The sequence below is a fragment of the Marmota marmota genome, unplaced genomic scaffold (assembly GCF_001458135.2).
Source record: "Marmota marmota marmota unplaced genomic scaffold, marMar, whole genome shotgun sequence".
Classification (NCBI taxonomy): domain Eukaryota; kingdom Metazoa; phylum Chordata; class Mammalia; order Rodentia; family Sciuridae; genus Marmota; species Marmota marmota.
The window spans coordinates 34,537,693-34,561,920 of record NW_026000093.1 but is presented as its reverse complement, the minus strand read 5'-3'; the positions used below and the strand labels follow the sequence as shown (position 1 = coordinate 34,561,920).

Genomic DNA, 24,228 nt, shown 5'->3' with positions numbered 1-24,228 from the left:
GCCCGGAGCAGGCCCAGCGGCTCGCCAGCGTGGTGACCGCGTGACCCCAATTGGAGAGGGGGCGGAGCGGAGCCGCCACCCGCACCCGCAAGGTGGGCAGACCCGCGACCCAGTGGTACATGGGCGTGGTAGGAGGGGCAGGGCAGAGCCGCCGTTCGCGCTTGCAAGGTAAACAGACCTGTGACAGCCGGGCGGGTCAGGCCCAGTGGCCTGCCAGTGTGGTACACATGTCACCCCAACTGGAGTAGGGGCAGAGCAGATCCTTCTCCCACGCCCGGATCAGGCCCTGCCGGTGTGGTGGTCACGTGACCCCAATTGGAGTGGGGGCGGAGCGGAACCGCCACCCGTGCCCGCAGGGTGAGCAGACCAGTGATCAAACTGCAGATCAGACCCAGGGGTCCGCAGGCGTGGTAGGAGGGGCAGGGCAGATCCGCCGCCCGCGCCTCCAAGGTAGGCAGACCTACAACAGACCGGCGGATCAGGCCCAGGAGCCTGCCGGCGTGGTACAAACACCACCCTAATTGGAGTAGTGGCAGAGCAGAGTCGCCGCCCGTGCCAGGAACAGGCCCAGCGTCCTGCAGGCGGGGTAGTCACGACACCCCATTTGGAGTAGGGGCAGAGTAGAACCGCCGCCCGCGTCTGCAGGGTAGGCAAACCTGCAACCGACTGGCGGATCAGGCCCGGTGGCCTGCCGGCGTGGTACACTCGTCACCCCAATTGGAGTAGGGGCAGAACAGAGCCGCCGCCAGCTCCCAGAACAGGCCCAGTGACCTGCCGGCGTGGTAGCCACGACACCCCAATTGGAATAAGGAGAGAGCAGAGCCGCCGCCCGCACCTGCAGGAAAGATACGCAAGCAGTATGAAAAGACAAGGAAAGAAAGGACCACAAGCAATGCAGGTCAACGCAACTTTAGAAGAGGTAACAGCTGCAGCAGATGGAATGTCAGATAAAGAATTCAGGATATACATGCTTCAGATGATCTGGAGTATCAAGGAAGACATTAAACAGCAAAATCAGACAATGAAAGATCACTTCGACAACGAATTACGCAAACAAATCCAGGAAGCAAAGGATCAACTATACAGGGAGATAGAGGTTATAAAAAACAAACAATCAGAAATCCTAGAAATGCAGGAAGCAATAAACCAACTTAAAAACTCAATGGAGAATACTACCAGCAGAGTAGAACACTTAGAAGATAGAACATCAGACAATGAAGACAAAGTATTTCAACTGGAAAAGAACATAGACAGCTCAGCAAGACTGTTAAGAAACCATGAGCAGAACATCCAAGAAATATGGGATAACATTAAGAGACCAAACTTAAGAGTCATTGGGATACAGGAAGGTACAGAGCTCCAAACCAAAGGAATGAGCAGTCTATTCAATGAAATAATACGAGAAAACTTCCCAGACTTGAAGAATGAGACAGAATCCCAAATCCTAGAAGCCTACAGGACGCCGAATGTGCAAAATCATAAGAGATCCACACCTAGACACATTATAATGAAGATGCCCAACATACAGAATAAGGAGAGAATTTTAAAAGCTACAAGAGAAAGGAAGCAGATTACATTTAGGGGTAAGCCAATCAGGATAACAGCTGATCTTTCAACACAGACTCTGAAAGCTAGAAGATCCTGGAATAACATATTTCAAACACTGAAAGAAAATGGGTTCCAACCAAGAATTGTGTATCCAGCGAAATTAAGCTTCAGGATGGAAGATGAAATTAAAACCTTCCACGATAAACAAAAGTTTAAAGAATTCGCAGCTAGAAAACCATCTCTTCAAAACATCCTCGCCAAAGCATTACAGGAAGAGGAAATGGAAAATAACAATGAAAACCAACAGTGGGAGGTAGGACAGTAAAGGGGGGGGAAATAATCAAAGAGGAAAACAAACCATGTTTAGTAACAGAAATAAACAAATATGGCTGGAAGAACAACCCATATCTCAATAATAACCCTAAATGTTAATGGCTTAAACTCACCAATTAAGAGACACAGGCTAGTAGAATGGATCACAAAACAAGACCCAACAATATGCTGCCTACAGGAGACGCATTTGATAGGAAAAGACATACATAGGCTGAAGGTGAAAGGTTGGGAAAAATCATATCACTCATATGGACTTCGGAAACAAGCAGGAGTGTCCATACTCATATCAAATAAAATAGATTTCAAGCCAAAGTTAATCAAAAGGGATAAAGAGGGACACTACATACTGCTTAAGGGAACCATACACCAACAAGACATAACAATCATAAATATTTATGCCCCAAACAATGGTGCAGCTATGTTCGTCAAACAAACTCTTCTCAAGTTCAAGAGTCTAATAGACCACCATACCATAATCATGGGAGACTTCAACACACCTCTCTCGCCACTGGACAGATCTTCCAAACAAAAGTTGAATAAGGAAACTATAGAACTCAATAACACTATTAATAACCTAGACCTAATTGACATATATAGAGTATACCACCCAACATCAAGCAGTTACACTTTTTTCTCAGCAGCACATGGATCCTTCTCAAAAATAGATCATATATTATGTCACAGGGCAACTCTTAGACAATATAAAGGAGTAGAGATAATACCATGCATCTTATCTGATCATAATGGAATGAAACTGAAAATCAACGATAAAAGAAGGAAGGAAAAAGCATACATCACTTGGAGAATGAACAATAGGTTACTGAATGATCAATGGGTTATAGAAGACATCAAGGAGGAAATTAAAAAATTCTTAGAGATAAATGAAAACACAGACACAACATATCGGAATCTATGGGACACATTGAAAGCAGTTCTAAGAGGAAAATTCATTGCTTGGAGTTCATTCCTTAAAAAAAGAAAAAACCAACAAATAAATGATCTCATACTTCATCTCAAAATCCTTGAAAAAGAAGAGCAAAACAACAGCAAAAGAAGTAGAAGGCAAGAAATAATTAAAATCAGAGCTGAAATTAATGAAATCGAAACAAAAGAAACAATTGAAAAAATTGACAAAACTAAAAGTTGGTTCTTTGAAAAAATAAACAAAATCGACAGACCCTTAGCGATGCTAGCGAAGAGAAGAAGAGAGAGAACTCAAATTACTAGCATACGGGATGAAAAAGGCAATATCACAACAGACACTTCAGAAATACAGAAGATAATCAAAAACTATTTTGAATCCTTATACTCCAATAAATTAGAAGATAGTGAAGGCATAGATAAATTTCTTAAGTCATATGATCTGCCCAGATTGAGTCAGGAGGATATAGACAACCTAAACAGACCAATATCAATTGAGGAAATAGAAGAAACCATCAAAAGACTACCAACTAAGAAAAGCCCAGGACCGGATGGGTATACAGCAGAGTTTTACAAAACCTTTAAAGAGGAACTAATACCAATACTTTTCAAGCTACTTCAGGAAATAGAAAAAGAGGGAGAACTTCCAAATTCATTCTACGAGGCCAACATCACCCTGATACCTAAACCAGACAAAGACACTTCAAAGAAAGAAAACTACAGACCAATATCTCTAATGAACCTAGATGCAAAAATCCTCAATAAAATTCTGGCGAATCGGATACAAAAACATATCAAAAAAATTGTACACCATGATCAAGTAGGATTCATCCCTGGGATGCAAGGCTGGTTCAATATACGGAAATCAATAAATGTTATTCACCACATCAATAGACTTAAAAATAAGAACCATATGATCATCTCGATAGATGCGGAAAAAGCATTCGACAAAGTACAGCATCCCTTTATGTTCAAAACTCTAGAAAAACTAGGGATAACAGGAACATACCTCAATATTGTAAAAGCAATCTATGCTAAGCCTCAGGCTAGCATCATTCTGAATGGAGAAAAACTGAAGGCATTCCCTCTAAAATCTGGAACAAGACAGGGATGCCCTCTCTCTCCACTTCTGTTCAACATAGTTCTCGAAACACTGGCCAGAGCAATTAGACAGACGAAAGAAATTAAAGGCATCAAAATAGGAAAAGAAGAACTTAAATTATCACTATTTGCAGATGATATGATTCTATACCTAGCAGACCCAAAAGGCTCTACAAAGAAACTATTAGAGCTAATAAATGAATTCAGCAAAGTGGCAGGATATAAAATCAACACGCATAAATCAAAGGCATTCCTGTATATCAGCGACAAATCCTCTGAAATGGAAATGAGGACAACCACTCCATTCACAATATCTTCAAAAAAAATAAAATACTTGGGAATCAACCTAACAAAAGAGGTGAAAGACTTATACAATGAAAACTACAGAACCCTAAAGAGAGAAATAGAAGAAGATCTTAGAAGATGGAAAAATATACCCTGTTCATGGATAGGCAGAACTAACATCATCAAAATGGCGATATTACCAAAAGTTCTCTATAGGTTTAATGCAATGCCAATCAAAATCCCAACGGCATTTCTTGTAGAAATAGAGAAAGCAATCATGAAATTCATATGGAAAAATAAAAGACCCAGAATAGCAAAAACAATGCTAAGCAGGAAGTGTGAATCAGGCGGTATAGCGATACCAGACTTCAAACTATACTACAGAGCAATAGTAACAAAAACAGCATGGTACTGGTACCAAAACAGGCGGGTGGACCAATGGTACAGAATAGAGGACACAGAAACCAATCCACAAAACTACAACTATCTTATATTTGATAAAGGGGCTAAAAGCATGCAATGGAGGAAGGATAGCATCTTCAACAAATGGTGCTGGGAAAACTGGAAATCCATATGCAACAAAATGAAACTGAATCCCTTTCTCTCGCCATGCACAAAAGTTAATTCAAAATGGATCAAGGAGCTTGATATCAAATCAGAGACACGCCGTCTGATAGAAGAAAAAGTTGGCTACGATCTACATACTGTGGGGTCGGGCTCCAAATTCCTCAATAGGACACCCATAGCACAAAAGTTAATAACTAGAATCAACAAATGGGACTTACTCAAACTAAAAAGTTTTTTCTCAGCAAAAGAAACAATAAGAGAGGTAAATAGGGAGCCTACACCCTGGGAACAAATCTTTACTCCTCACACTTCAGATAGAGCCCTAATATCCAGAGTATACAAAGAACTCAAAAAATTAGACAATAAGAGAACAAACAACCCAATCAACAAATGGGCCAAGGACCTGAACAGACACTTCTCAGAGGAGGACATACAGTCAATCAACAAGTACATGAAAAAATGCTCACCATCTCTAGCTGTCAGAGAAATGCAAATCAAAACCACCCTAAGATACCATCTCACTCCAGTAAGATTGGCAGCCATTATGAAGTCAAACAACAACAAGTGCTGGCGAGGATGTGGGGAAAAGGGTACACTTGTACATTGCTGGTGGGACTGCAAATTGGTGCAGCCAATTTGGAAAGCAGTATGGAGATTTCTTGGAAAGCTGGGAATGGAGCCACCATTTGACCCAGCTATTCCCCTTCTTGGTCTATTCCCTAAAGACCTAAAAAGAGCATGCTACAGGGACACTGCTACATCGATGTTCATAGCAGCACAATTCACAATAGCAAGACTGTGGAACCAACCTAGATGCCCTTCAATAGACGAATGGATAAAAAAAATGTGGCATTTATACACAATGGAGTATTACTCTGCATTAAAAAATGACAAAATCATAGAATTTACAGGGAAATGGATGGCATTAGAGCAGATTATGCTAAGTGAAGCTAGCCAATCCCTAAAAAACAAATGCCAAATGTCTTCTTTGATATAAGGAGAGTAACTAAGAACAGAGTAGGGACGAAGAGCAGGAGAAGAAGATTAACATTTAACAGGGATGAGAGGTGGGAGGGAAAGGGAGAGAGAAGGGAAATTGCATGGTAATGGAAGGAGACCCTCAGGGTTATACAGTGGAGGGGGTAGAGAGAGAGGAGGGGAGGGGAGGGGAGAGGTGGGGAGGGGGGAGGGTGGAGGATGGGAAAGGCAGCGGAGCACAACAGACACTAGGATGGCAATTTGTAAATCAATGGATGTGTAACTGATGTGATTCTGCAATCTGTGTATGGGGTGAAGGTGGGAGTTCATAACCCACTTGAATCAAAGTGTCGAATATGATATGTCAAGAAATTTGTAATGTTTTGAACAACCCACAATAAAAAAAAAAAAAAACTTATGAATTAGACAAGAAACCTTGCAACTGCTAGAAGAAAACATAAGGTCAACACTTCATCATACAGGCACAGGTACCAACTTCCTCAAGCAAAATCCCTAAAGTTCAAAAAATAAAATCAAGAATCAAGAAATTAAAAAGCTTCTGCACAGCAAAAGAAACAAGAGTATGAAGAGAGAGCCTACAGTATGGGAGAAAATCTTTGCCAGTTACAACCCCAAAAGGGGATAAGTATCCAGAATATATAAAGAACTAAAAAAATTTAACAGCATAAAATAAAAATAAAAAAAAAACAATCAATAAATGACCAAAAGACTAAACAGAAACTTCTCAAAAGAAGAAACACAACTGGCCAACAAATATATGAAAAAATGTTAGGCATATCTAACAATCAGGAAAATGTAAATCAAAACAACACTAAGATTTCATCTTACTCCAGTCAGAATGGCAATGATCAAGAATATAAATAATAATAAATGCTGGCAAGAATGTGGGGAAAAGGTACACTTGTACAACGTTGGTGGGACTGTAGACTAGTACAACCACTTTGGAAAGTAGTATGGAAATTCCTAAAAAACTAGAAATGGAACCACCGTATGACCCACTATCCTACTCCTCAGTATTTTCCCAAAAGAACTAAAATCAGCACACTATAGCAATACAGGCACTTCAATGTGTAGCAACACAGGTCACAACAGCTAAATTACGGAATCACCCAGATGCCTTTCAATAGATGAATGGATTAAGAAATTGTGGTATATATACACAATGAAATTCTACTGAGTCATAAAGAAAAATGAAAGTATGGCATTTGCTGGTAAACAGATGGAAATGGAGAACATCATGCTAAGTGAAATAAGCCAGACTCACAAACTCAAAAGTCTAATGTTTTCTCTCATTATGTGGAAACTAGAGTAAAATAAAGGAAAACAAGAAAGGATAGGATATTATAAAGTATTAGGATTTAGATGTAGTATCACCCAAAATTTCAATTGTGAGACTATGCAAGAAAGTTTGGAGGAGAAATGATTGATTGGGCTATAGCCTTAACCTAACCAGTCACTTAATTCCTGGTGGGATTAATTGAGCAGTAACTGGAAGCAGGTAGGCTTTGGCTGGAGGAAGTGGCTCACTGGGGACATGACTACAGGGTATATATTTTGTATCTCAAGAGTGAAGTCCCTGCTTCCTGATCATCATGTGAGCCACCTCCCTCTGCTACACTCTTCTGCCATAATGCCCTGCCTCACCTCTAGCCGCAAGGAATGGAACCAGCTGTCTGTGAACTAAGACTTCTGAAACCATGAGCTCTCAAATAAACTCTTCCTCCTCTACAGTTGTTCTGGTTGGGTCTTTTGGTCACAGCAGCAAAAAAGCTAATTAAAACATAAAGATATAGAGAAGATCTGTATTGTAGAAGAAGGAGATCAACAGGCAGAGAAGAAGAATGGGAGAGGGAAGGCAAAGTGGAATGAATTCTTAAAAAAATCATGTTAAGTACATATATTACCACAGTATATATATTCACCTTTATGTATAAATTTTTAAAAAATCAATCAAATATAAATAAATAGACAAGCCAAAAGAAGTCTTGCAGAGTAAAGGAAGGAGAACAGGGAGAGGGAGAACAGAAGAGAAAAGGGAGAAAGGAAAGGGGAAGAGAAAAGAGAGATGTACGTATGATTCTGTCCAAGTAATCCAACTACTATGTATAGAACTATAGGCTCTAAAACAAACCAAAAACTGTTCATTTAAGTGAACTAAAATCCACATTTCTTTACAATCCGTAATATGTTGACAAATTCACACTTGTGCTCCATTTAAAACTGAGACTTAAGTCATTCAAAATGTTATAAAAGAACATGAACAATAATCATACCTGAAGGAAGAAAAGTGGAGGAAGAAAAAAATTATATTACTGAGAATCCACGGTCATATGCTGATTAATAAATAAAATAAATATATAAATGAATAAATTAATAAATTTATTATAATACAAATTTATGTATTATCTGAACTATATATTGCCCTTTATTCTTTAGCACTTCAGTGTGTACTTCTAAGAATGAAAGAATTCTTGGGGCTGGGGTTGTGGCTCAGCGGCAGATCGCTAACCTAGTGTGTGCGAGACCCTGGGTTCGATCCTCAGCACCACATAAAAATAAGTAAATAAATAAAATAAAGGTATTGTGTCCAACTACAAATAAAAAATAAATATTAAAAAAAGGAATGAAAGAATTGTCTTAAATAATCACAGTAAAATGACCAAATTTAGAAAATTTAGCAAGTACATTACTGTTATCTAATTGATGGTCCATATTCTAATTTAATTAATCATCTCAACAACATTCTTTACCAAAATGTCAGCTCTAGTCCAGATTTATATACAGTATTAATTAAGTCTCCAGATACTGTTTCCCAAGTTTGGCTCTACATTTCCCACCCCAATTTTCTTTCTCCTCTCTTCTCTTCTCTCTCTCTCTCTCTCTCTGTTTCCTAAGTTTGGCTCTACATTTCCCACCCCAATTTTCTTTCTCTTCTCTTTCTTTCTCTCTCTCTCTTTCTCTCTCTCTCTCTCTCTCTCTCTCTCTCTCTCTTTTTGCTTTTGTATAGGAATTGAACTTGAACCCAGGTGTGCTTAACCACTAAGACATATCCCCAGTCCTTTTTAGTTTTTATTTTGAAGCAGAGTCTCATAAGTTGCTTACAGCTTCACTAAGTTGTTGAGGCTGGCTTTGAACTTGGAAAACTTCTGGCCTCGGCCTCCCAAATTGCTGGAATTATAGGTATGCACCACCATGCGTGCCCCTAATTTTTATTTTTTAAATAAAATTCAAAGCAGGAGCTACATCAATATTTTTCTAGATAACAAATATCTCAAGGTTCAACTTGTATCTGCCTTTAACCTACTAAAGATAAAGTGGAACATTCTGAGAAAGATTGAGAAATATTAACGAATATTAACATTTGGTTTTCCCTCTATTTGCAGTTTTTTCTATGCTCCATTTAGATTCTACCACCCATTTCAGGGACCCAATAGGTTAAAATTATTAAATTCATTTTACTCATTTATAGTTGGATATATTATATGCTTGACGTGTGGTGGGGGTACGTAGGGTGAATGTTTGTATGTGCCTGTGTATGCAAGCGCTTATACATAAGAAAAACAGTTGCTTACGATATGATTAACTCAGTGCAGTTACCTATATTCACAGGTTCTGAGACCTCATTTAGCCAATAACCTAATTCTGCAAATGAGAAAAAAGACTTAAGAATTTATCTACTGAGCTAGGGTTCAATTCCTAGTACCAGCAAAAATAGAAAAATAAAAAAATAAATTAGTGGGACCCCGTGGCCCATGCCTGTAATCTCAAAGGCTAGGGAGGCTGAGGTAAGAGGATCACAAGTTCAAAGCCAGACTCAGCAACTTAGTGAGACCCTGTCTCAAAATAAATAATAAAATGGGCTGGGGACTATAGCTCAGTGGTTAAGTACCCCTTGGTTCAATCCTGGTACCAAAAACCAAAAGAAAACAAAAATTATGTCTACCTCAAGGTAATCAGCTGTTATATTCATGAGAAAATCAATAAAAATACAAACCTTAAATAATCAATGAACAATGAAGAAAATTAAAGGAAAAAAAAATAAAGTGAGTTGAAATAGTAAGGAATGGGGAACTGGAAGCAAAAAATACATACATACATAACAGTGTTGTCCTGGATATGCATGCTGAGAGTAGCACTGGCATCAGGAGACAAAAGAACTATGCATGCTGCAAGGTAAGGAAGCTGAGATTTGCTCATTAAGGAAATGTATCAAAACATACATTTAAACCATTGGGATTATCCAAGATGAAAACAACCAAATCTGAGCCTATAATTTAAAAAACCTAATTTATAGGAAAATGTATCACTATGAATGAGACTTAAACAAAATACAATAGTTTTTTACCTCTAAGGAGTTTAAATATTACAATTATTATACAAATTTTTAGAAACTAATTTAGCAATAAAAGATGAAAGAAAATATGGACAAGCAAGAAAAGACTATAAAAATGACATCTTACTTCTCTTGGCCTTAGCACTATCTTCTTGGAAACCTCCGTGCCATGAGAGCCAAGTGGAGGAAGAAGTAAATGCACGGGGTGAAGCGCAAAAGAAGAAAGATGAGGCAGAGGTCCAAGTAAACTAGCTTGTGCACAGTGGAGGCCAAAGGAGTAGAGATAAGGAATGCCAGAGGCCGGGGACATTGGTAAAAGTTGTTGGAGTGCCTGCCACTGTCCAAATTTTGTGGATTTAAGAACTTACTTCACCACCCTGTCACCAAGACCACCAATGAGAGAAGACCCACCTTGCTCTTAACATCCCCCCTTGGTCCTTTATCTGGACTTTTGGCATTCTAGACTAATTCCTTTTTTTAATTGTGGTCCGTGTAACTCATGTACAATAAATCATCCCTTCTGTTTGATGGGGGGGGAAATGGCATTGTACCGCTAAGCAAAATAAGCCAATCTCAAAGAACCAAAGTCCATCTATCATGTTTTCTCTGATAGACGGATGCTAATTCACGATGCAGGCGGGGCAGGGATAGGGAAGAATAGAGGTACTTTGGATTAGACAGAGGGGAATGAAGGGAGGAAAGGGGGAATGCGGGTGGGAATGACAGCAAAATGAATCAGACAGTATTACCCTATGTACATATATGATTAAACGACCTGTAACACTACATCATGTACAACTAGAAGAATGAGAAGTTACACTTCATTTATGTATGATGTGTCAAAATGCATTCTGTCGTGTATAACTGATTAGAACAAATTTTTTAAAAATCACATTGAACATTTGAAAAATAAAAATTGAATTTATTTAAACAGACTTTATTTTGGAATAGTTTCAGATTTGCAGAAAACCCAATTCCCCTTCAATTTTTGTGTTTGTTTTTATTTTTTTAAAGACACATAAAACTTACTTATCTTCCCTCCCTGCTCCTCCCCTATTTTAGCTTTATATTTTTGGAACTGGGGATCAAACCTAGGCCTCCTGCTAGGCAGGCACTCTACCACTGAGCTATGTCCCCAGTCCTATTTTAACATCTTACATTAGTATGTTACATTTTTTATAATAAATGAACCAATATCAATATATTATTATTGGGGCTAGGGTTGTGGCTCAGCGGTAGAGCACTTACCTAGCATGTGTGAGGCCCTGGGTTCGATCCTCAGCACCACATAAAAATAAATAAAGGTATTGTGTCCAACTACAACTAAAAAATAAATATTTAAAAAATATATATATAATTACTGAAGTTCACAAGTTTATTCGGATTTCCTTGTTTTTACCTAATGTCCCTTTTCTATTCTAGGATCTCATCAAGAACACTACATAATATTTAGTTATTGTTTCCTTAGGTTCCTCCTGGTTATGACAAGTTTCTCAGGACTTGACCTTGCTTTGTGTGTGTGTTGTTGTTGTTATTGTTGTGTTTTGTTTTGGTTTTATGCTAGGTCTTGAACTGAGAGGCTTGCACATGCTAAACAAGCACTGTATCACTGAGCTACACTGCCAGCACACTTTCCTTGTTTTTTATGGTCTTGAGTACCTTCAGATATTCCTCTACTAGGATTCGCCTGATGTTTCTCTCACTGTTTACCTGAAGTTGCTGGTGTGCAACTATATTAAGGAACATGCTATGAACATGATTTTGATTTGACTGATGCTGACCTTGATCATCTGGCTAAGGTCCTGTTCATCAGAGTCCACCACTGTCAAGTGACTCTTTTCTTCCTTCCCACACTGCTTGCTTTGGAAGAATAAAGGTGAGGGCAGTTGTGTTCCACTTCCTTAAGGCCAGATTTTATGCACAAATTATTTAAGCAGACAGAATTTTTCAAATTAGAGAAGTAAGATGACTGAAAGGTTTAAAATTAGAATTAAGAGAGAATCAAACAAATGTAAATCTAAAAATATAATTTAGAAATAGCACTGAAATAAACACATAGAAAATACCAAAGAGAGGCTAAATGACATGAAAAGATAAAATAAAATCTTACCTATATCCCAACTCATAATCCCAGAAAATGATGAAAGAGGAGAGTTCATTTTAGGAGAAAATTACTTACTTTTCAAAAGCAATGAAAGATATTTAACCACAATTCCAAAAAACACAGTATTTTATTAATAAGAGGCAAGATAAACATAAGGAAAGTCACAATAGGTCACACCGCCAAGAAAACTGCAGAATACCAATAGTAGAGAGCATGTGAAAGCTGCCAGAGAAAAAGAGATTACAGACAACAAAAAAAAGGAAAATAATATTAGTATTTTCAACTGCAACAATGAAAACATAGAAGGTCGAACAAACATCTACAAAGGACTGAGAGAATTAACAATTATATAACCGCCAAAACTTTCTTTGGGGAACATGGAAGGCATTAAAACATTGCTAGGTAAATCAAGAGTAGTTATCAACAGCAGATTTACTTCGAGAAAGTCTAAAGGATGTGCTTCATGAAATTACCATAGAACGATGACCTCTGAGATACAAGGATGGAGAGATGAGCAAAGAAACTGCCAAGCACACAAGAAAACTAAATATTGTTGGAATACAACAAAAATAACATCTTATTATTAAATATGGGTGGGCAGGACATAAAGAGGATAGGAGGTCATGTTGGAAATCTTCATTCAACAGGGGCACTGTGATCTGGTTGAACTTTTGACTACATAGCATTCCTGGCACGGTGAATCACAAGAAAAAGAAATAAGAGGGTATAATTTCTAAACTACAGAGGTGGGAATAGAATAAGGAAACAATCCACAGAAGGCTAGGAAGGAAAGGGTAGCAGGGAATATAAATAACCAAGACCATCAGCACAAAGTAAGAGTCCAAATACAAAAACAATCATTAATTAATGTCTACAGACAAATCTGAAAGATAAGAAACACCTACAAATATATGGTAGAGTGAGAACAAAAATAAGGAAAAGGACACACCAGGTAAATACAAACAAACAAAGTCTGGAATTAGTTACAATGGCAGACAAAACAGTATTATTAATGAGAACAAGGAAAAGGATATAATTTAGTATTATCTCTAAACTTCTATACTTTAAAATAAAATGTCATCTAAGCATCTCTCTCCCAATTCTCTCTCTTTTCAACAAGAAAAGAATAAAAAAAAAATGACTATTTCCCTAATAGACCTCCAGTTGGTGGTAGCACTGGTGGAAAAGCATAGGTCCCAAACCAGTCAGATGAAGTGATAAAACATCAGATGATGTTTCAACTGTTTCAACCACTGGCACAATAATGAAAACAGACATTTATTGGGCACCTCTAATTGACCTCTGCAACCTAGTTACTGCTCTACAGGCTCTTTGGAAATCCAATATCAACCATAGTCACTTTTCCAAACTGACACCTTTTTCTACAGAATCTGACTTGTGATGATATGACAGAAAATTCCATTAAGGGATTCTTTAGAGGATTAAATATCAGTACATTTACCACATGAACCCAGCAACTGAGAGACATTGAAAGACTTTGAATATGCTAAGTTTGAGGATCTGGATTCCATGCTTAGTGTTCTGAGTCTCAATGAAGGGGTAGAATGTAACAAAGTAAGTCTATGCTGCTAATCATGCATGGGATAAAGATAGAAATAATTGGGTTTTGGGCCAAGTTAGAGCCTATCCTGCCATAAGTAGCTTTGAGGATTATCCATCCTCCTGTAAGTGGTGATAATTTTGAAGGCAAATGTCATGATCATTATGGAGATATAATGTAGAGATTTCTATGATAACTGAGATAGTAAAGACTATGATAGAGCCTATGAAAGGGGTGTACTCTAGCTAGAGAAAGAATAACTAAAGAGGAAGCACCAACAATTAGAACTGATATGACAGAAGAGACATTTGGCTGTGGAACTCCAAAGTTGATTACTCTCAGGAAGATTATAGATGTGATGATAGAGGTCTCTCCAGAACATCCAAACTGAATTTGAAGCTTCAGAGTACTCTAAGAAAAGTGACTTCTGCTGGTACCTCCTAGTCCACGTTGAGCAAATTCTTTTGATGGGCAAAGCCTGCTGACTTGGGTGCAAAAGTAGTAGTAGAAGAGCAGCTATAGAAGGAACAGTACAAATTGCAGTATCAGATAGGTAAACCAAAATTAGAATGCTGGCCTTAGGAGAAACATCCAAACTGACCAAGTGAAGAAAACCAAAACAAAATGGTTAAGAACAGGAAGTGAGTCATCTTAGATAGGAATTCAAGTCACTTCTGTCAGAAATCAGACCAGGATGCATGAAGGACAGAGTAAGCGAGAAATATCTGGGAAAATGAAACAGAAAGACAAAAGACTGTCACTCTCCAACTCCTAAACCTCTGAAACTAGCTTCTCTACCAACAGGCATACATGAAGCAAAGTGCTAATCCTGCTTGATTTCAGCACTAAGGTAGAGCAAAGCAATCTCCTTCAAGGGGGAAAGAAGCCCCACCTAAACCGGAATCATCTAATAAAAATAAAATAAAGCAAACAAGGGTGAGTATCCCAAAAGGGAAAGTGAGAACTTTAGTGTGGTCAGGAGATGGAGGGAATAAAGGCCAATGGAAGAAGTCTGAAAGGACAGAGGGCAAAAAAAGATCAAGACTCCAGCTCTGAAACCTGAAAATAATCCAGCCCTCAGTTCAGTACTAGAAATATACTGTTCCCTCAATTGATGGTGAAAGGGAAGATTGACCAAATTGACTTTATATCCTGTGCTTTATCAAATCTCTAACCATTCAAGGCAAAAGTCACCATCTATTGTGGGTAACCCTTGACTATAAGAACTATAGGAAGAAAATTGACAAATTTAACCATTGTATAGAAGATTTCACAACATCTCAATTAATCATATTTCAATAGTGCCCAAAAAAACTAATAATGAATAAATAGGATTTATTGACATAGGAGAATCGCGTACCCAATTATTAGAAAATAAACATTCTTCTTAAGAACTACCCCCCCAAAAAAATTTACCCATAGAGCAACAATGGAAATCTCAACTGAATTTCAAATACCATATGGGACCATAATACAATTAGGTTAAAATCAATAACAAAAGACATCTTTAATATGCAAATAGAATTCTAAAGCCCTTCTAATATTTCAGGGCTCAGGAGAATTATTTTAAAAATTCAAAGAACTAAATAATAACAAAAAAAAAGTATAAAACTTTGTAGAATATGGGAAAAGTTACACTTGGAGAAAAGTCTATATACTAGGCTGGGTGTGGTGGCACAAGCCTATAATCCCAGCTACTCAGGGAGGCTGAAGCACGAAGATCACAAGTTCAAGTCCAGCCTTGGCAACTTAGAAAGACCCCATCTCAAAAGAAAAATAAAAAAGGGCTGGGAAGTAGTTTATTGATAGAGTACCCCTGGGCCCAAACTCCAGTACAAAACAACAACAAAAGACTTTTATTAGGAAAATAAAGGTTGAAAATTGATGAGAAAGAGAAAAAGAATGGCAGAATAAACTCAATAAAAGAAGATTAGAGAGAAAAAACTAATGAAGTACAAAAAAGATTATAAAAAGTATCAAGAAAGTAAGAAGCTAATTCTTAGAAAACACTAAGATAAATAAATAATCAGCAAGACTGCTGAAGAGAAAAAAAAAAATGAAACAAAAGAAGCTCCAAAACAGACCAATGAATGAAAGGGCATACCCATGCAACAGATGTAGTAATACAACTCACAAGAAAGAAGGAAAATTAAATGTTCTGGAGTCAGTGATACGAAAAATGCAGGATGGTCTAATAATGTAAAAATGAAAGGCAACCTAATGATGTGAATATGGAAGAAATTATAGTAGTAAACCACTGTTTACTGTCTACTACTATGTTCTTTCAGCATGAAAGGATTTCTCCCTCCCTCCTTCCTTCCTTCCTTCCTCCCTCCCTCCCTCCTTCCCTATTTCTCTTCCCTCCCTACCCCCCCCTCCCCCCTCTTTCTTTGTGCTGGGGATTCAAATCAGAGCCTTGTGCATGTGATGCAATCACTCTACCAACTGAGCTATATCCCCAGCCCCATAGAAGGATTTCTTAAACAAGCCAGGAGCACTAATGCACATCTCTAATCCCAACAATTTGAGAGGCTGGGGAAGGAGTATGACAAGCTGGTATCAATCTCAGTAATTTACCAAGATCCTGCTCAAAATAAAAAGAACTGGGGACAAAGCTCAGTGGCAGAACACCCAAGTTCAATCCCCCGTACTAGGGAAAAAAAAAACTTAAGAAGGATTTTATAAATAAGAGACAAAACTTATTAATTAAGAAAAAAAATGAATAAATGAATATTTTGACTACCTGCAAATCGAGAACTTGTTTATCATAAGACATCATAAGGAAAAAATTTTTAAATAAAAATAACAAAATGACCAGATACAAAAAAACAAGTGATATTTGCAAAATTAAAAAAACTAAAGATTAGTATCTGAACTATGTAAGAATGCCTACAAAGAATAAGAAAAAGACAATACATGGGCAAATGGGCAACAACCTTAACTAGAATTTTACCAACAAGGAAACTTATAAGATCAACAAATATATGAAAAGATGCAGATGTAACTGCCATCAGAGAAACAGAACTTCAGACCACACGATTTCATTTTTTAAAAATATGTTTTAGTTGTTGCTGGACCTTTATTTTATTCGTTTATTATTATGTGGTGCTGAGAATTCAACCCAGGGCCTCACAAATGCTAGACAAGCATTCTACCACTGAGCCACAACCCCAACCCCACAAGATTTCATTTTAAAACCTATTAGAATAGTAAAAATCAGGAATGTTGCTAGTATCAAATAATGGCAAAAACTATGGAATAGTGGTAGCTCTAATACATTCCTGGTAAGTGTTTAAATTGTTAAAACTGCATAGAAAACAATATAATATTTTCATGTAATGTTGCACATTCAAGTGCCCTTCCAGAAGCAATTCTGGTTTTTAAAACATATGATATTTTTGCAGTTAAGTTCCAAGTATGCATTCTTTATAATAACAAACAATGGCAAACTACTCAAATATCCATTGGTAGAAAAATGGTTAAATAAATTAGGTTAACTCACAATAGAGCATTACACAACAGTGAGAATGAAAGAACTATAGCTTAAGGCAACTTCATGAATGTATCTTAGGAACAATAATGAGTGGGGAGAAAAAGACAAATTGGACTCCTGAGCATTAACATCTTTCTCTCATGCAGTCCTACTTTCAAGATTTAACATTCTGTAACAAAGTCATCTTAAAGACAAAGAAGAAAGAAATTATTATAACCTCATCTTTTGCTATGAATTTCCTTTGAAAATGTACTGGTTTCATGATTGAAAAAGAAATGCACAAATGTGGGCTACTGTGGGTCCTGAGTCTCAAAAGATAATAAAACAAACACAAAATTAAATGGAACATACTGAAGAACTGCTTAAGTCCAAAGACTCTAAAATGACAGGATGTCATTTTTCTAAGGAGTACTCTATGAATCTAATTGAAACATTTTTGTACAGAAGAAACTAATGTATTGAAATGCTTTTACATTTTTAGGACTTTTCTACATTTCTGGACTCTGGATAAAAAATGGTATATGGGATAGCAATATTTACACAATCCAAAAGAAGTCTCCACGATTATTTTCTGGTTATAAACATGAATTTACATATCCAGATGTTTCTTTTAATGTTTCATTGTTTTCCTTGAAATGTATAAAAATTTGTAAATTATATTTTCCTCAATAAGATGATATTATTTGTGCACACTTTTTAAAAAGTCTACAGAAAGAATGATTATGAAACTCAAAATAAAGAATTGGGTTTCTGGGGCTGGGATGTGGCTCAAGCGGTAGCGTGCTCGCCTGGCATTCCTGCGGCCCGGGTTCGATACTCAGCACCACATACAAATAAAGATGTTGTGTCCGTCAAAAACTAAAGAAAAATGAATATTAAAAAATTCTCTCTCTCTCTCTCTCTCTTAAAAAAAAAAAAAAAAGAATTGGGTTTCTGTGTTTGCTGGTGGTACTGGGGAGTGAATCCAGGGATACTTTTTCCACTGAGCTACATCCCCATCCCTTTTTATTTTTTACTCTGAGCCACAGTCTTGTTAAGTTGCCAAGGCTGGCCTTGACTTGTGATCTTCCTGCCTCAGCCTCCAGAGTAGCTGAGATTACAGGTGTGTATCACCACACCCAGCTCAAAACAAAGAATTTTATTTCCGGTATTAAAAAAATGAAAATAATGGGAAAAACAAATTCAGGATAACAGTTACATTGGAAGTTAGGAAAAGACAGAATATGGGATCAGGAGGCGTTCACAGGTAATCCTTTAACCATGCTGGTATCAACCTAGTTTTCAGTTGGAAATGGTCGACTCACAGATTTGTGTGTTAATTACTGACTTCCATATGTTACATATGATCTGGCATATTCAAATTACACATTTTTAATAAGTTAATCCATGGAAGGCAAGAAGTACACAGAGGAAAATGTAAATTACTAATTTGTCAGGTGTGATTTCTATAGTCTGTCATAGAAGAGAAGGGTTAAATATTATCTTTCAAACAGATGGTGTTTTATTTATCTTCCAAGAAAAAGACACTTCTTCCTGGTCAGTAAATGGGGACTAAGGAAAGGGGAAGAAATTAATTCATCTGGAAGTACATTTAAAAAAAAAAATTAAGGAACTTCATTAATGGTTTAGACATTTTGGGTGGATGAGGGTGCTATATAATTTCAGGTAATTGCTGAAAATAAAGGAGACAGGCACTGGATTAGCTATTTGAGATTAATTTTAAAAGTTTAAAACACCATGCAGACTGGGACTTGGTGCCAACCAGGTTAAACTGTTCACTCTACTATTCTAAACTTCCTATACCCTGATACCCAGCTCCAATATACTTCTTGCTCTGTTTCATATAAACCTTTCTACATAAACCAATCATCAGACTCAAGAACACATGCCTCTCTGATAACCAGTAACTGCAAACTTAAACTACAAAACATGATAAGCTGGTTAAAAAATGATACCATCTTGGGCTGGGGTTGTAGCTCAGTGGCAGAGTGCTTGCTTGCCTAGCATGTGTGAAGCACTGGTTCAATCCTCAGCACCACATAAAAAATAAATTAATAAACAAAGATATTATGTATCCATCTACAACTAAAAAAATGTTTTAAAAAATACCATCTTGTCCTAAAAACATATACAACAAATAAAATGTTCAATTTCAACATATAATTAATCCCCTTGCTTCATTTAAAAACAAAGTTGCATGGCACCTTAGAATATACTGTTCTATATATTTTCTCTTTAATCCTAGCATTGTAATAACTCTTGTGACCAAGGAGGTACCTTGTCCATCTTAAGAGATGAGAAAATGCCTCAGAAATGTTAAAAGGTCCATGGTCATATTTTTATATCATCATTATTACTGGTTTTGGTAGATATAATTAACTATCAACATGTACTGAGTTTGATTATTAAATACAGTGTTAGTTTAAAAACACTGTTAATCACTTACAATGTATCAGGAACTGTCCTAGACACTGGGGATACAAAGATGAATAAGATGTGATTCCTTCTTTCAAGGAGCTCATAGTCTGGTGAGAAGACAATCCTGTAAACAAATATATAGTTTTCAGTATGATAGTTACCAAATAGATGCAAAATATAAAGCAGTACACCTGGGGCATACAAGACAAAGTAGATAATCTAATATTCAAGGATCAGGAAAGGATTCACAGAAAAGATCAGAATAGTTTACCTGGTAATCTAAATAAACCAAGCATAGTACTTTAAAGTTTATCCAGAAGGTAACTTATACATACTGATGGGTCTCAATAATGAGAATTTCATTTTGAAAAAAATTAATTTTGGCAACTATGAGATCATTTTTAAAAAGTGAGCTTTTCCAGAACCACATTATTGGTAGTATGACGGAATGAATTTGGGATACAGAAAAAATCTTTGAGCAGATGGTTATGGAATAGCTGAGGGTTACAAAAAGAGGAATCTAAACAGCTAAAATTTCCCATTTCAGATTTTGGGTGGATGAGGGTGCTATAAGGACAGGAAAAAGAAGAGGAGCAAATTTAGGGAGATAATATGGCAAGTTTTCAAAACCCAACTACAGAGTAAGACTATCTGGACTTCATTTCCAGTTCTGCCACTTAAGAGATATATGATCAAGTTCTATCTTTTCCATGGCTCATTTTCTATATCAGTAAATGGAAGAACAAAGCCATCTACCCCATGTTATAATAAAAGATTAAATAAGATAAAACAAGTAAAATACTTAGCTCTTTGATTATGTGGCAAGAAGTAACCGCCTAATAAAGCCTAGCTATTGCTCTTATTATGATAGGAGGTTAGAAATAAAAGTTTCATTTTGCACATGTTGTTCAAAGGAAGACTGTTCTCATCCGGGTGTCACACACAGTTTAGTCCAACAAATGTTGAACTTAAAAGGTTAGAAAACTGAAACAGGTCTATAGAGAAGAAATATTTTGGAGTTATAGTTTATGCAAGTGGTATTAAATCCATGAAAGATAAAAAAAGCGGGGCCAGGGTTGTGGCTCAGTGGTAGAACGCTTGCCTAGCATGTGTGAGGCACTGGGTTCGATAACCAGCACCACTTAAAAATATTTTTAACAAATAAAATAAAATAAAGGTATTGTGTTCATCTACAACTAAAAAAAAAAAACTTAAAAAAATAAAAAAGCTTGCTCATGGAGAAAATATTTGGACTACAAAGAGGAATAAAAGAGGGTGCCAATCAACTTATAAGCACAATATTAGTACTACTTAATATAACAAATCCATGGGGCAACAACTGGCATGATAATATGACTATCTTCCAGTTGTTCCTAGGATATGGTAACAGAGAACAGGAGCAGGGGGAGAGAAGGGGGGGAAGGAAAAAAAAAAAAAAACATGATCAATTCAGGTTCAAGAATTTAGAAAGTGGGCGTGGCAAAAGGAAAATCAAAGTCTGAATTTTAACAAACTTTACAGCAAATTGGCTATTCGTCCAAATAAATTTAGGTTATAACGTATGCTTAGAGGATATAGCCAGTTATATCTAAATTGATGATGTCCAGTTCAACTCTTTAAAACTGCCATAGTTTTACAAAAATTCATTATTATTCAACTGCACAAGAAAAAGACCTGAATGTAGATAACCAACTATATTTCCAGTACTGAGATTATAGAACAAATTCTCATTTAGAAGATATATAGTGACTGCTTACTTCAAGATGACATTCTTAAATCAAAAGCAAAAATCTTAAAAAAAAAAAAATCTGATTAGATCTGATTCATCCTGCACATTATACGCAGTGTTGGGGTTTTGAAAAGCCAGCAAACTATCAACACAAATCCATCTACCTGGATCAATTAATAAGCATACTTATTGACTGCCTAGTATGTAAGCAGGCATGACAAAGATATAAAAATGGTAGATGACAAATGTCCAGCTTCAATGAATACACAGAAAACAACTCAGTAACAAGATCAGATGGTATACATCATGCACTAGGAAAGTTTAGTCCAATATATGTGGAACCTTAGTTAGAAAACATGAAACTAGAAAAAACCATTACATCAACAGCACAAAATCGAAAAATCAATGAAATGTAGTAAAAATGTAGTAAAGTTGTCCGCCTTCTAATATATCTGAGATTAAGAAATACTAATGCATAAAATTTTCTTTAAAAATGCAGACTACAGTTTGTAGGGTTTAATTTTAAACAATACAGAAACAGGCGTGGGATGCAGCTCAGTAATAGAGTGCTCACCTAGCATGTCCAAGGCCCTGGGTTTCATCCCCAGTACCGCAAAAATAAACAATACAGGAATATTCTATTGAGATAAGTCATTTTTAGAGATACTGCTAGTCATTTCAGTGAACTTATAAAATGTGACAATAAACATGAGGGTGGACCAACTCATCCCAGTGTGCCCAAGACAATCCAGGTTTTAGTCCTACATCCAAAGAAATCTCTCAGTTCTAGGCAAACTGGGATATTTGATAATCTTAACAAACAATATGATGGGTCTACCTGCCAAAACAGCTTTTTTATATACCTCAAAGAAATTTTTCTAGTGGAATTTGGTCATATAAAGTGTAATTGTGCTATTTTTTTTTTTTTTTCATTTCCATGTAGCCTGCAAACTCAGGAAGAAAAAAATTCAGTCATATGGGGACTACCCACTAAGACATGTTGGGAAACAGAAGTAGGTAAAGTAAGAGGCAGGTTTTTTTGAACATACAATGCCACTCATAGACTTCAGTAACAAACCCTCCAAATTATCAACACTCTTGACTCCTAAAGGCTGAAGGCATTTCCAACTTCCTGCATGAGCTTTCTAATATTCAATCCTACTGTTCCTCCCTATATAGTAAATTCTTCCATATACCTTGCCCTCAAACTTCCCCCAACAGACTCTGCATTCAGGCCAAGGACTCATTACCCCAGTAGCTTGCAAACTGCCAATCTCCATTCAATCATCTCACACAAGTTTCCCCTCCCAAGCTTGATGGGCCCCATTCTGCTCACAACCTCCCAATAATTATCTCTTCCACCACAGTCTTCCCTTACAATCTGCCCACTTACTGTAGGAACTCCAGTCCCTCCAGCTCTCCTTTGTCCCTGGAGCCACACCATCACTATTTTATGTGTGCATAGCACTTGACAGTTTTGAACTATCACATACATCAGGGGAAACAGAGTAAGTGCAAGTGTTTCCAATTTCACCAATGCAATATTAATACTGTTTCCTTTAAACTGCACCCCCTCTCTGACTTTTCTTTCTAGGATGTGTCTTCAACCAATATCTTCAAAGAAGCTTCGTGAAGTTTCATTGAAGTTCAGTGTATACTTATAACTGTGACAGAAGCGAGCTGATTTTTAATAAAATTTTCTTGTCCATAAGGACCTCTTCTTATATTTATACCACTGATTAATCCACTTAAGCCCAAACACAAAAATGTCAAGCCCCTGATAATTTTACATGTGTGTCACTAGGTAAAAGTGATGCTTCTAAAGTAGCACAATTTGGGTGACCTGAAGAGTACTTGCAATATCTACAGAAAAAAGGACAAATAAAGATGGGAATCTATAGATACTTTCTCACCTCTGACTGCAATTTGGATGTTTATTTCAACCTAAAAATGCCTATTTATTTTATTTCATTTTATTTTTTGAGAGAGAGAGAGAGAGAGAGAGAGAACTTTTTTAATTTTTTTTTTTTTTTTTTTAGTTTTCAGCGGACACAACATTTTTATTTGTATGTGGTGCTGAGGATCGAACCCAGCGCCGTGCGCATGCCAGGCAAGCACACTACTGTTTGAGCCACATCCTCAGTCCCTAAAAAATGCCTATTTAATCACAGGACCTAGTAACCTAATTTTTTTCTCCTCTACCTTGCTGAATTTTCAACCAATTCCAAATTTCTTTTTAGTGTACAACATATTACTTTAGGGGAGGATCACAGGAAGTATTTTTTATGGGAATGTTAATTTTTAATATACCAAATTATCCAAGTCAGTATTAATACCCAACTCTTATTATTCTTCGCCACCAAATTTTAGATTTTCAACCAGAGGAAGTTAATTTTTACCAAGACTTTGGATTGTTTTCATTTATTCCTTAATTTTCACTTTCCCCGCCCAGCAGAGAAAAAGTTTATTTTGGGGCTCATGGTTTTAGAGAGTCCGTTCATGGTCTGCAGACTCCACGGCTCTGGGTCAGAGGTGAGGGAGAACATGATGGCAGAAGTGCATGGCACAGGAAAGCAGCTCAGCACATAACAGACAGGGGGAGAGGGAGAGGAGGTGGGGAGGGGGGAGGGGGAGAGGGAGGCGGGAGGGAATGAGGGGGGGGGAAGGGGGAGAGGGAGAGGGGCAAGAGGAGAGGGGGAGGAAGAGAAAGAGAGGAAGAGAGGGGGAGAGAGAGAGGGGAAGAGGAGAGAGGAGAGGAGGGGAGGAAGAGAGAGAGGAGAGAGGGGAGAGAGGAGGGGGAAGGGGAGAGGAGGAGAGAGGGAGAGAGGAGAGGGAG

The 24,228-nt window shown here is 37.2% G+C and overlaps 1 protein-coding gene across 4 annotated transcripts in view; it reads right to left on the bottom strand.

Annotated features, from left to right (window-relative positions):
• The window catches only part of Wwp1 (WW domain containing E3 ubiquitin protein ligase 1), a 113,953-nt gene that overhangs the window by 69,081 nt on the left and 20,644 nt on the right, over positions 1-24,228 (bottom strand). For 2 of the 4 annotated variants that reach the window (XM_015485931.2, XM_015485933.2), the window contains exon 2: positions 19,692-19,787. The exons of 1 other annotated variant lie outside the window; for it this stretch is intronic. The gene's annotated coding sequence lies outside the window, so the exon portion shown is untranslated. Of the gene's footprint in view, positions 1-19,691; positions 19,791-24,228 lie in introns of those variants that run through there. One more of the 4 variants, XM_048782767.1, reaches the window with a different exon arrangement.